This window comes from Neopelma chrysocephalum, unplaced genomic scaffold (genome assembly GCF_003984885.1).
Source record: "Neopelma chrysocephalum unplaced genomic scaffold, ASM398488v2 Primary Assembly neopelma1_104, whole genome shotgun sequence".
NCBI lineage: Eukaryota > Metazoa > Chordata > Aves > Passeriformes > Pipridae > Neopelma > Neopelma chrysocephalum.
The window spans coordinates 149,856-164,163 of NW_020897768.1; the positions used below are offsets into that span (position 1 = coordinate 149,856).

Sequence of the window (14,308 nt, forward strand, 5' to 3'; positions counted from 1 at the left end):
ACAGTTGTGGTAATTAAAGTATTTTACAAAACAGAAACAAATACAAGAAAAGGATACTGTAAAACAGAGTAAATAATTGTGTTCAATACCCAATACCTCATTAAATCAGAATCTAATGATCTTCATATAGAAGAGTTAAGAAAAATCATAGGTCCTTGCAGTTTTATTCACACTTTTAGCAGATCTAAACTAGCCTGAATTAGGATCTGAGCATCCTAGGATTAGGATATTCACACAAAATTCATCCTCTTGAAGTCAACAGCTCTTGATATGGCAGGGGATTATTTCAAACAGAGGGAAAACACCAAGGGCAATAGCCAAGCAGGAAGAGCATACTGGAAGCAACCACACAAAGACACCCATGGAATTACTAAGAATCTGTGGAAAATGGTCACCACTGCCTCTCCATCCCAGAAGGATGCATCCAGCATCCACCTGCAAACAAAGATCTTTCATGCTGCAAAGTCCACCTTAACAGCAGCAGGTCTGGCACCCCTCAGCACTATGGTTTTCTCAACAGCATACGTTTTCCTGGAATAAAGTGTTCAGGGGTGTATTCTGTGCCCAGCCACTGCACCCGTATCCTCGTACTGCAATACTGGAAACCTCCTCACTGCTGCCAGCTTATACCCCTGGTGCTGTTAAGAGCAATACAGTGCAGAGTGCAAAAGTATTTACAGAAATAAAATGTGGAGGGACCAAAGTCAAAGCACACAGGTTTATTCAACTGCTGTGTTTGTAATAGTTTGCAATTATAAAATGTACAAGGGTACTGCACAGACAACTCCTGGCTGGGGTTAAAGAACTAGCAAACATAGCAAACTATGTGAGATGGAAACAGGGAGAATATGTACATGGCACAAGAGAGACAAGTCGACTTTTTTGTAAGGAAAGCCAAAGCACAGCATGTGCTAGATAGCTTTGCTCCAACCTCCCCAAGCAGTATGGCAGTGTTTATTAACAGCTACTCTTTGAATCTGAAGCTCCCTCTTTTTACTGCAGCTCACAATGGAAAATTGGCCTCAGGAAGTCAGGGAAACTAAAGAGAGCTCAGAAGATAGGAGTCAAAAGCTAAGTCCAAAGGGTCACAAGAACATTGGCTTTCATTTCTGGTCTCATTTCTCTTATTCAAGTGCCACCTGCAAGAAGGTCTGAAAAACTCTACTCCCCTTTAATAAAGGGACTCCTATAATCTCTGTCTGTGTACTTCACTCAAACCAACTTTATACTTCCACAGGAGTAAAACAAAGTTAACATCCCCAAAGCCTATTTTAATGAGCCTTCTTGGTCAAAAGGTTGCATTTTCTAACAGAGCTGATGAGAACACAGCAGCAGGACCAAGGGATGGAGAAGCCCTGCCTTGCATGACCATTACAAACAGCAGAGTTCAAGAGCACTGTGTACCTTCAAGACAGTAAGTTTCAATTTACCTTTTCTTTAAATGCCCACATCTCATAATTGCATAATAAAACTTAAAAAGCGAGAAATAGGGGAAAAAAAAAAAAAGAGTTACAAGTGGGACTGTCCCTCCACATGAACCCTCATTTCCTCCAACATGCTGCAGCTGTGGCACCGAATTTGAGCACTGAGAGAGCTTTTGTCACCAGCTTGTCCCCTCCTTCTGCCAAAATCTTGCTGCACTGAGCTCTGAACCCAGGGGACATCTCAAGAATAAAACTGGAAGTATAGGACAGATATATAATTCTTGGTTATCTTCTTTGCATTTAGTAGCTTGACACGACAGTCTGCTATCTAATCCAAAAAAGTACTTAAAATTCTTCTGCATGTGTGAAACACTGTACAAAGCAAAATATGCCTGCATGCAGCTATCCAGTAAACAAGGTTTAGCTATAAAAAGGTTATCTGGGGTTCACATGCTGACTAGATACATGAATCCAATAAAAAGTGGAGTAATTAGAAGAGGATCATGAAAGCTGGGGGTGACAGTCACAAAGGTAATGCTACATCATGCAAATCTGACTAGTACAGGCAGAAGAGCGACATAAAACCTTAATTAAGATGCCCTGCTAAGATGTGAAACTACAACCCCTGTGTTCAGGTGGGTAACTGATACCTTTTGAAGGACCATTTGTGTTCTGGAAACCAGATCACACTGAAAAAGCACACATGTCACTCTCAGGCAAGTAACAGTATGTTAAGTATTTATTTGTGTACTTACTCGTATTTCCAAAGTGTGTAGGGTGGTACCTGGAATGCTATGGGAGTGAAATTCTCTGATGGGCCCTAACACACACAAAATTACATGTAATACACTGAGTTAGTTACATTCTTCAATAAAAATGAAGTGAATTTCTACACTTTTACTCAAAGGAAGAAAAAATGCATACTGACAATTGTACACGCGTGTGCTTGCCTTGCTGCTGTTTCATCATATGGCCAGCCATGCTATGAGAAGCCAATCTCAAAACTTCTCTATGTTCCTGGTGTACCCCCATGAGACAAGTTAATCCTGTATGGCTGCAGCTGTACTAATACTTGGTGCCTCCATTTTAAGATGTTTAACATCATGCCAGACAGTACCATCATACATAATGAACAATACTAACAAAAGTCAGGCAAGTATGAGTAACAGAATCACAGAATCATTAGGGTTGGAAGGGACCTCTGGAGATCATCCTCCAACCCCCCTGCCAAGGCAGGATCACCCAGAGCAGGTTACACAGGAACATGTCCAGGTGGGTTTTGAATATCTCCAGAAAAAGAGACTCCTGGGCAGCCTGTTCCAGTGCTCTGCCACCCTCAATGTAAGAAGTTCTTCCTCATGTCGAGGTGAAATTTCTTGTGTTTTAGTTTATGGCCATTGTTTCTTGTCCTGTCGCTGGGCACCATCGAAAAGAGTCTGGCATGAGCCTCTTGGCACCCACCTTTGAGTTATTTATATGTATTAGTGAGATCCCCTCTCAGTCTTCTCTTTTCTGGGCTACACTGTCCGAGCTCCCCTCAGTCTCTCATCATAAGAGAGATGCTCCAGACCCCTCATCATCTCTGTGGCCTCTGCTGGACCCTCTCCAGCAGTTCCTTGTTTTTCTTGTACTGAGGAGCCCAGAACTCCTGATGCAGCCTCACTATGGCAGAGTAGTGGGTGAGGATCACCTCCCTCGACCTGCTGGCCATGCTCTTCCTGATGCACCCCAGGATACCACTAGCCCCCTTGGCTGCAAGAGCACACCGCCAGCTCATGGACAATATCTCATCCACCAAAACTCCCAGGTCCTTCTCTCCAGAGCTGCTGTCTAGTAGGTCAGCCCCCAACCCATACTGGTAATTGGGGTTATTCCTCCCCAGGTGCAGGGAGGAATAACCTACACTAACACCCTACAGTGGCCCTTGCTGAACCTCATTAGGTTTCCCCCTGCCCAACTCTCCAGCCTATAAAGGTCCTTGAGGTTGATGTGGGTACATTTTAACCCTTCATCCAGGTCGTTAATAAACAAATTGAATAAGATTGGACCCTGATCCCTGGGGAATGCCACTGACTACAAGACTCCTGTTGGGTTATACTCTGCTGATCACGACCCTCTGAGCTCTGCCATTCATACAGTTCTTGATCCACCTCACTGTCTATTCCTCTAACTCACATTTCCTGAGCTTACCTATGAAGATGTAATGGGAGACAGTGTCAAAAGCCTTGCTGAAGTCAAGGCAGATAACATCCACTGCTCTCCCCTCACCGACCCATTTTGCCATGTCATCATAGAAGGCTATCAGATTGGTCAAGCTTGATTTTTCCTTGGTGAATCCATGCTGACTACTCCTGATGATGGCTAGATTTAAATAGAAATAGGTACAAAAAGTGTTCCTTTTCCCACCATTCTGAGAACTAAGACAAAAAAAAAAATTACTTCAGGTACAAGTGTTATGTCACGGCATCATGCTGCTCAGGACAAAACCCTGCCACTAGGCACCCCTGCCTTTGACACAGTATAGAAATAATAGGTAAATCATTCAGAAAATCAACTGCCTTTAAAATCTAATCTCCTTTCCAAAAGATAAAGGTGTCAACACTCTGTAAGGCAAGATTTTGACCCTGTTCCTGCCCAGGACTCATAAGGAGTATTGAAAGTTAAGAAATCAGGTTCTGGCACAGGGACAGAAAACAATGAGAAAGGAGATTTCTTACAGATGCAGATCATTCTCCTCCACCTTTCCCTTCTTGTACAACACTTTGCACATCTGTAAACAAATGGTTGCCAAAACCATGCAGCCGCATTTCTGTTACAGAAGTTCAGGGCTGAAAAGCCTGGTGGGTCCTGAGGAGCTGAACATCCTTGCCTGCACCAGACCCGTGCCAAACCAGTTTCTGCCAAGAATCAGGAAATACTGGTGTGCCAAATTATTGCTATTACAAGGGCCCCTGAAAAAGAGGACTGACACCTGGAGTCATTAGAAAAGAAAGTATTTCTGCCTGTACATTTCCATGGTTTGACTTTGGCAGCACTTTCCTAAATGTTACTTCATCAGAAGACCCTGCTCCAGGAGGCAAGTACTGCAGTTTCTTATATTTTACTCTTTGTTTTAAAGGCAGAAAGACCAACCAACCAATTAAAAGGAAATACTGTAACGGTAAAGCTTGATGTGATCTTATCACAAATTCTTTCTACGAACTTTAAATAGCAGCAGAACTTAATTAACAGCAACTTCTAAACTGTTTTCTGCAAGCTCATAATATACAAGATTCAGTTATCTGCAGAAGTCAGACAGTGAAATCCAGGAAAACAAGTCCCTTTCCTCCAAAGTTTAGCCACTCTTCTTTCAATAAGAGGCAACAAATTCCTGGTGTACTGGAAACCCTGCTGCCATTAAAATCTGTTCCATGGAAAAACACAGCTAGACTGAACCCCCAGCTCCAGCACCAAAGTGCAGAAGGTTTTACTACATTTGTTTAATACATTCAAAAGCACTGGAGCAAAGGCAGGGTCAGTACTGTAATTTGATGTAATATATCTGCTTTAAATACAAGGTTAAACCAATATCCACACAAACAGCAGGCAACAGGTTTCCTCCACAACCCTGCAGCTATCCAGTCCTCCTCAGGGCAGCTGTTCCCTGGAAAAGGGGGCACCAGATATGCCTCCTCTGCCCTGCTGCGTGTACAAAGTCTCTTAAACATCTGCAGCAATTTACTCATTCCTAAAGATAATCTCCGTCCACCCGGCATTTTTCCTACTCACTCCGGTTGCAGCGTCCGCTCGCGCCCATCAGGAATCCTCAGGTTAAACAGCCACCACATCACCTCACCCTTGCTCTAACTTCTCCATTCAACCAGGTCCATAGCTATAAAACCATACCCAGGGTGTGTGGGGTGACAAGGAGCAACCAAGAACGGATCTGACACTGCTGCTTTCATTCCTCCCCTACTCTCCACCCTGCCTGGGTGGAGGGAACCTGGAAAAATTGAGGCAGCCCCAAAGAAACCAACCAAGCAAGAAGATCAGCTTTCAGCTGGGTCCATCCCACCTCCTGATTTACTACAGAAGAAGCAATGGCACAAGGCAGGCATGTAGGTGACAAAGAGGTCTTACCTGACTGAAGCTGAGCAAAGTCATCGCATTGCACCCAGCAAGGAACCGAAGCAAAAAGAAAGGTAAATAAAACAGGTAGACAAGAAGGAAGACATAGATTGTTTAAAGCAGAATTCTAAAAAGCTATTAAGAAAAGGCCAAAACAAAATGCAATGGACAAGCATCATTTAACATAAAGGAATGGTACTAATGAAAAGTACAAGAATTGCAGAAAAAATATAACACGAAATAAGAAAAGATCATACAGCATATGTCAAAGCTAACTTAGAGAGATTTCTTAAATGTAATTGTAGCAGCATGAACTGGTAGATTATTGCACTGTAAAGAGCAAACAACAAAAAAAGCCCCCATCCCTGAAATATCAAGGCAGGTCGGATGTAAGAAGGAAAGAGGAAGAAGGGACAGGAGAAGAAGGTTAACCATTGAGAGACCCAACAGACAGAGATCAACAACAGGTTGGGTTCTTTTTCAAAAAAAAGGCAACATTAATGTTTTATTAAGTGTAAACAAAGCAAAACTATTCCAATAGAAACAGAGCTAATGAAAATAGATACACAGAAAAAGATTGAAATACAAAGTTAAACAGACAGTGAATACAACCAAAAACTCCTACTACACATTGGCCAGCCTGCAGCTAAGGGCCTTGAGGATAGAGGGGAAGAATCCCTTTTAATTCTCAGCCTTATAGCAAGTTATACCGTAAGAAACAACAAACAACAACCTTACTAGTGATTTGAGACACATCTTGAGCACAGCAGTCCAAGACCAAATTTCAACGGGAAGTTTGATTTTCTGATAATACCAAACATTTTTTACTTAATTCCCAAAGCTTCTAATTAAATTTGTTCTGCGAGAAAAACACATTGCTACGAAACTAGATAGTGATTTACACATGGAAAGTAAAACTTTTTCCATTACTATGTCCATTGCAGCAAAGTGAAAACCTAACTTAGAGTGTATTTTATGAGTGCTCATATTTTGTCAGGAGTGAAAGACAGGACAGAATTAAGATGTGTTTCATCAGCACACTTGTAAAGCAACTCAAACTAGGCAAAAGACAAGCTCTTTAGCCTCTATAGAAAGACTGCACAATAATTATAAAGGTGACAACATATTAAAAGTTGCTCAGCGGGTAAACCCAGACTTTTATATTCTGAGTGCACCTATTTCATACATGTTTTGTACAGATTGTGTAGGATACAAAATAATGCTTCAGGCAATCAAACTGCTTATTCATGTTGGCAGCGCTCTGAAAGTTTTCCCCTCTGGAATCTCACGACCACCATAGCTCTATTTTTACTGTATGCTAAAAGTAAAACATGATTTTGTGCAAAAAACTCTTCCATGAACCAATTTTTCAAGTATCAAAGACAATTCCAATGGTTGCAGGTTATTCCACAATGTTTTTATCTCCCTGTAATACAAGCCCTCCACACAGATGTGTCATCTCTAAAATAAACAGCAGCAAAAGGACTCTTCATTTAAAGAGATCTATTATTCTGGACCAGGGAAGCTAAATGCTCAAGCTCAAATCCCCACACAGGAACTGGTATGTGGTGGAGGGATAGGAGAAGAAATAAAAACAAACCACCAAACCCCCAGATTTTGTTAACATTCTTCTCTCACGTTAAGGACTGACAGCTTAGGTGGGAAGGGCAATGATGCTGCCTGCAAGAGAGGAAGCGTCAAGAGCCTCCAATGTCTGATTAGGGCTTCTTCATGTTAGGGCTTCTTCACTGGCTCAGGACAAAACCCAGCCCTGCCCCTCTGTTCTGCAAAACAACCTCCCAGGGCATTGGATGAGTAAGATTTTTAAAAATCAAAGCCTGAAAAATAGATGCAAACAGAAACATGACAGTGTGAAAAGGAGCAGCAAGGAAAAACAACGCGAGGAGAGGGGTGGAAAACTCCTTAACTTCATTGCTAAGCTCCTTCACACATGCAAGTGGCAACTCACAGTTCCTGTCACTGCAGCTTCAAAGACAGTCATCTCCTCCCAAGGCCATGCATCTCTCCTTTGGAGGCAACACAGCACTAAAGGATGTAAATAAAGCACTCACTCCAAGTTGATAATTTTTCATACACCGTAAACAGTGGTTAAAACCTGGATACATCCATGTGTTCTCACCAAGTACATCCTTGAGGACTCAAATCTGTATTTTACCAGTTTCGTAAATGTGTATTTTAAGACACTAAGTCAAACTCCACAAACGCTTAGAAAACTGCACTGTGCTATATGCAACTGATGCCTGCATTGGTGCATTGTGTGAGCCTGATATGTTTTGTGAAACCAAGAAATATTCAGTCTGCACAAATCAAATTCATTATAGCTCTGTAATTGTTCAACTTGAGTTTAAATTTGAATATTTGATCTAAACAAGTTCAGCACTGAATTTAGAAGGAATGAATCAATTAAGATGACTTAAAAAAATGCGAGAAAAACCTCTGAAAACAACATTAGCAGTCCTTCCTGTACTGTAATGCGAGCCACTTAGCAGTGGTGATAGAACAAGAAATCAATACAAAGAAGTACCAAAGGATATTTGTTCTGCAAGGCATGGCCAGACTTGCAGCCTGCCTTTGTGTGCTTCAAAGGGAGATGATGGTGGTTTTGAAAGTGCTAAAAAAAAAAAAAAAGTAGGGAAGTTAGAGGTTCCGGGAACCTGTCAAGTAAAGGTGGATCGAGTATGCCCTTTGGAAAATTACTTGAGAACTTAATGAAGGCTGCAAAACCAGAGGACAAGAGTTGCCACGGTTTGACTCTACCTGGCAACTAATATCCTCCAGCCACTTGCTCACCCCTATGCAGACCTGGTGGGATGAGGACAGAATTAGAAAAAGGTAAAGCCTTGTGGGTTGAGGTTAGTTCATTTATTAAACTGTTCTTAAGTTAATCATCCTTATCATCACCATCACAAAAACAAAACAACAACAAAAACCACAGCACCACCACCACCACCACCGACGATGATGAAAACGAAGATAAAAAGAGAGAGGGAGGAATAAAACCCAACCTCTGACTGATGCTGAGCCAGTCCCCAAGCAGCAATCAGAGCCTCCCAGTCAATTCCCCCCAGTTCATGTACTGGGCATGACACTCTGGTATGGAATATTCCTTCGGGTCAGCTGTCCAGTTTGGGTCAACTGTCCAGGCTGTGCTCCCTCCTGGCTTCTTGTATACCCGCTTGCTGGCAGAGCACGGGACACCATGAAGTCCTTCATTTAGAGTAACCCCTACACCTAAAACATCAGTGTGTTAACATTATTTTCATACTAAATCCAAAACACAGCACTGTACCCAGCTAGGAAGAAAATCAACTCTATTCCAGCTGAAACCAGGACACAGAGCTACTACTATTTAAACTAACATGACAAGTGGTCTGACATTATTGACTATAAAAATGGTTTATGGCCATGCACAATTTTTACCCATAAACAAGTAGAGGCAGCAGCAGCAACTCATGCACTCAGGGCAAAGATCTACACTGAAACACAGTGGCCTATCTGTCACTACCTGTATTACTATTATTGTTTTCTCCTCATTTGTAACTGAACAGACAAATGCAGTACTCCTGACTGACTTGGTGCTGTCACCTCTTGCAGAAAGTTATGGGAACACTCACCCAAAACTTCCCAGTCCACAGCTGAGTCTGGTGGCTGGCACTGGGCAAGCCCATCCATTGCTTCTACAGCCAGAGCAACAGAGGGCTGCAGTGGCGACCATGGTCTAAGCTGTGCCTTCTGGGTGGCACATAAGCCAGAATTCAATAAAATATGAAAAAATCTGCTCAAATCTTTTGCAAGAGGCTTTTCTGCTTAGGTTTGTTACAGAGGCAGAGAAAAATCCATAAGTAACAAGGCCTGCTGGACTGGCAGCTTATTTTCTGACAGTATATCACATATGTTAATAAAAAAGAACATTCTGCACCGCATTACAAGTGCACGTATTTTCCCCATTAATGAGGCTTCATGCATACAATAAATCAAGCTCACAAGACTAACGTAAACCTTAACAACACACCAAAAGGCCACTGTACATGAGTGAACTGCGGGATAAGTGTGTGATGCAAGGGATAAACGCATGACCCTAATTTAGGACAACCAGCTGAGGGTTTGCACCAATTCACAGGGTCTGTGATCAGCTAAAACCAACCTCTCCATGCCAGTACTGCAAAAGAGAAATGAACCACCGAACCACAACCAAACACTCACCATAAGCAAGTGCTACCCTGCAGTCCACAAACACACATAAAAATGCAAGAACAACTAGCATTATGTCCTTCAAAGGCAAATCCCGATCTGTGTGACTCTACCAACACCGTCCTGCAGCCACCACACGAGTTCTTGCCCAAAAGCATGCAAGTAGCCACATGAATGAACTGAACCTGTAGATGCTTTCTGGTAAGCACACATGCCGTGCACCCAAAGTAACACGTGCCACTTGAACTTCAACAAGTGAAAAGCTTTCTCAAGTTTCTTTTTCTAAAGGGCAGGGTGATGTTAAACATTGGAGAATGTCATCCTCCTAACTGGTTAAAGGTTTAATTATTGTTATTGAAGTCAAAGGGTCTCCCTACTGTTTGGCAAGGAGATGATTCTCAAAATGATGATTCAAAATACCAGTATTTTTTGAAAGTAACCTGAGAGCAGGAAATATTCCTTCAGGAAAAGGTTAACAGAAGCTTTCTGATTCAATTATGTGCACAAAAATAGCACATCTAAGGGGAAGCCTATATAGATTAAGGTATAAAGGCCTATAGTTTCCTAAGTCATCAAGTTAAGCAAACCAGAGGACACAGGACTAGCTCAAGAACTAGACCTCTATGTTTGGACCACTATGCTGACAATTGATACAGTAATGGCAAATGTGAGAGTAGATTTCTTTTGTTCGTTTTCAAGAGCTTCAAGATCTCTATTTGAATATGGATGCCATGGTTTTAACAGCAGAGGCAGAGGAGCTGCTCCTCCACCAAGTTATGATCTGCTCCAAACCCTAAACGTACAGCATCTAAGGGAAGAAGGCATAAAGGTAAAGGGAGGGGGGAAAAAAGAACAAAAGAAAAAAAGGCAGCAATGCAAACATGTCTGCTTATGAATTAACTAACTAAACATATGGCCTAAGACCATAAGACATTTTGAGGTGTATTACTTGGTTTAATAAGCTAAATCACATTATTCTGCAAATTAATACTTGTTAGTTTTTGTTTAACACTGGTAACATCCTTAGGATGACACCAATGAAAACGGTCCATCAGCAAGCATAAAAGCTGGAGTGTTACCTGAAATCAAGACTACTTCCTTTTTGAACTCAAGTATATGTTTTACAGCAGGGAGCCTGAACATGCACATAGGAAGAAAGCAATTACCCTCCAGTGACTGCAAAGGCAACTGGCAAGAGGAGAAACAGTTTTCTCAAGGTCAGAGAGGGAGAGGAGCGCTTTCAGGTGATAACAGTAGAGGAACAGTCGCTTTGTTCAAATCACTGACCCACTGTCTCAAGGGGTAGAGTTATGAAAGATCAAAGAGCAGGGCAAAATTTGAAAATGCAGAAAAAAGTTTTATTCCATGTTTGCTGTAGCCTTGCACAACCAAGTTTTATCTGCTGTAAATGTTAGTGCAACTCAGCACATTTATTTAGTCATCGCCCAAAGCATCACTTGGCCGGCAAATGTTCAGTATGTTTTGACATGGAAGCCAATTAAATCCAGACAACTTTAGCATAAATACAAGTTCATGAAATGTTTTTATAATTCTACCTGCTCAGTAGAGCAGGTCATTAACAAGGTTACCATTAATGAAGCACAACCTCTACAGCTAATAACCATTTAATAAGGGCATGAAAAATACCCAGATGCAATGGGATGCCGAGGCCAACTCTTAATTCGCAGCACTGAGATCAGCGTAGGTAGTGTGATTCATTTGTTCATGGAGAAGCAACAACTGCACTTAGCAGTATGCATCTCCAAAATCTCTACACCTGGTGAGGGAGTTTAGTTGACTGGCCCTGTGCTTTCTAAATGCGCAAGGCTTTGTGTTTCACATGAATTAATTTCACTAAGGAAATTAAGTAATTCTCCAACGCATCCAATATAGCAGGAGAGCATTTACTGAGGACATACTTCAGACAAGTTTGCTCTTGTGCTCTTATTTACCTTGTAAGATAATGTGTCCTAAATGCCAAAGCAGAGAAATCGAGGCAATAAATTTCAGGAGATTAATTTCAATTAATAGATCTAAGGATCTGTACACAGTCAACAACAACTCTACAAGTTATGTCCACAGTAAGATCAGAGGTCGCATTTATTTGATTTGTCAATAAAAAAATCAATTCACATCACTGTTTGCATTACCTTTATCAAACAGAGATCTAACTGCTGTTCTGTTGGATAATGAGGACAGGTTTCAGTGCCCTCAGGAACCCAGATATAAATCACTTTTACCAGTCAGCACTTAAAAACTGCAGGGATGTCAGCCTAAGCAATGCCCTCATATTGCTGCATTACCAAATTTAAACAGCCTTAGGAAAGGTCATAGCAAAGCAATCTGACCTGGAAATAAGTTTTTAAACAGACCAACTTCTATGTAATTCATTGATTACCCTTTTTATTTGTCCTTGTGGGTGTTCTTCCATTTAAGGGAAAAAGCATTTCCAATGCTAGCATGCATAAACCGTTTGGATTGCAGGGTTCTTTTGCATTTTTAACATATTTAAGAATCACAAATTAGCAACTGTATTACTATGACCAAACAGCTACAGAATATAAGGATTATTGTCAGTTTTGTGAAGTGTCTGGATGCATATGGAGCAGTATGCTCTGACTGTCATCCAGAAAGCATCAGTTTCTTCAGTCTACTATGTAGTCAAATAGCTTTGAAAAGCTTATGCTCCATCCTAGAAGAACATAATTTTGTACATTATAAAAAGAGGAAAACAAAAGCATTACTGCAAAGAATTGAGGCAACAGCTCCCAAAGTATTCTTATGTCTGAACAGTTTCATAGATCTCACCCCTACACGACCAGTTCAAGCCATGGCAATGAAAGAAGGTAAAGAAAGAGGATTAAGAGGACAAAACAAACTAGTCGTTCAGTTATGCAGTGGAGGTTATAGTAAACAGCATCATTACCTATACATGCCTTCACAAACTATATGAAGAGCTACCAACACTAAGTAGAGCTTTAGTAGCTGTGAGAATTCAACATTTTGCTTGCAACCCATTTTAAGACAGCATGCCACTTGCAGGAGTAAAACAACATGCCAAGATATAAGAGGTATTTGTGGCTCTGCTCTTCAGCAATGAAAAAACACCCCTGTCTCTCTTTGTTCGAAGTCAGAGAACAAACCCTCAATATCTGAAATAAACCCCACACCACCATTTGCTCCAAAAGGCTTTCCCAGTCCAAAAGGGCCTTTCTGGCATGACCTGTCCCAGGAGATAACTCTGTGCACAGCATGGGAGCTCTGTTTTCCTGCTGCTATGGCAGGAACCCCAGACCCAGAACGCTGACTAAGCCCTCTCCCATGCCAGTGGCAAGGTGACACCTAAAGTGGCGCTGAGCCCACCCTCCCACCCAGCCACTGCCCCCGCACCACCACACGGCTCCTGCCCTGTCTGTTGCATGAACGCCCCTTGGCGACACCCTTTTAGCGCTAGCTCCAAGAGGGACAGAGGGCACAACAGTACACAGAGGCATGACGCTGCTTTAACAGGGCACTGTAGGGAATTGCTGTTCCTCTCCCAAAAATTTGTCTCAGGTGGGATGCAGGCAGTATTAACTCGGAGATTTGCTTTATCTGCCACTGAGTGAGGGCTGCTGAGAACCACCAGAAGGCAGAAGACAAGCATTTTAACCTTGTGCTCTGTATGGGCTTTCTTTTTCTGAGCTCAGCAGAAACAGAAGCTTTTGATGTTGCAATGTTTACTGCCCAAAAAATGAGGAAGGTAAAGGAATGAGGTCAGCTCAGTACTTGAGAGCATTTAACCAATTACCAACTGAATGTCACTTACAAAGAATATGCTTTCCCAAGGGGGCAGCTCTGGATCATGGTCAACACTGAGCTTTCCATCTGTGGCCACTGAACTCAAGCACCAGGTCAGCCTGAAATCCTGTCAGTTCCACCATCATTCCCAAAAATCTGAGTCTTCAAACATATTTCCAAAAACCTGCTCCTAGCAAGTTACAAAAGAATGAGCAATTAAAAGAAACTGTCCAGAGGCCTGACAGATTTACAGTATTATTTCCAATTTACATTTTTTTAGTTCTGTTAAGTTTATCTTCTTTAAGTTAATTCCTCTTGTAAACAACACAAAACGAAAGTTAACAGGGAAAGAAGAGATTAGACCAGAGAATTCAAAATATTTTATTTCAGTTCTGGCTGTACAAAATACAAGGAATGTAACAAGAAGAATATTTGCTGAGAAATGTAAGAACAACATCAACTTACTAAAAATACTGTAATAAGTAAACCCAGAGACTGGTCAGACAGCACTAAACTAAGTAGCATTAATGATGCTGTATTTAAGTACCAAGTATGCATGAATTTTAGTCAAAGATACTTCATCTGATCAGCTGCTGCTATGTAAAAGGCACTAACTCACAAAAAGCACTGCTTTTTAAAAAGCAGAGTGAGGCATGAAGACCATCAGCCAGACTCTTCCCCAGCTTGCAAGACAAAGCCACACTGCATATTCATTTCACTGCTGCTCTCTCTGGTTGCATTTGAATGAAGAATACAGGAGACTTAACATAGATCACTTATACTAC

At 41.6% G+C, this 14,308-nt stretch overlaps 1 protein-coding gene across 1 annotated transcript in view; it reads right to left on the minus strand.

Moving 5' to 3' along the window:
• ELOVL5 (ELOVL fatty acid elongase 5) overlaps positions 1 to 13,692 on the minus strand; it is a 37,207-nt gene extending 23,515 nt beyond the window's left edge. The window contains exon 1 of the mRNA XM_027696066.1: positions 13,552 to 13,692. The gene's annotated coding sequence lies outside the window, so the exon portion shown is untranslated. The remainder of the gene's footprint in view (positions 1 to 13,551) is intronic.
• Between the last annotated feature and the right edge of the window lie 616 nt (positions 13,693 to 14,308).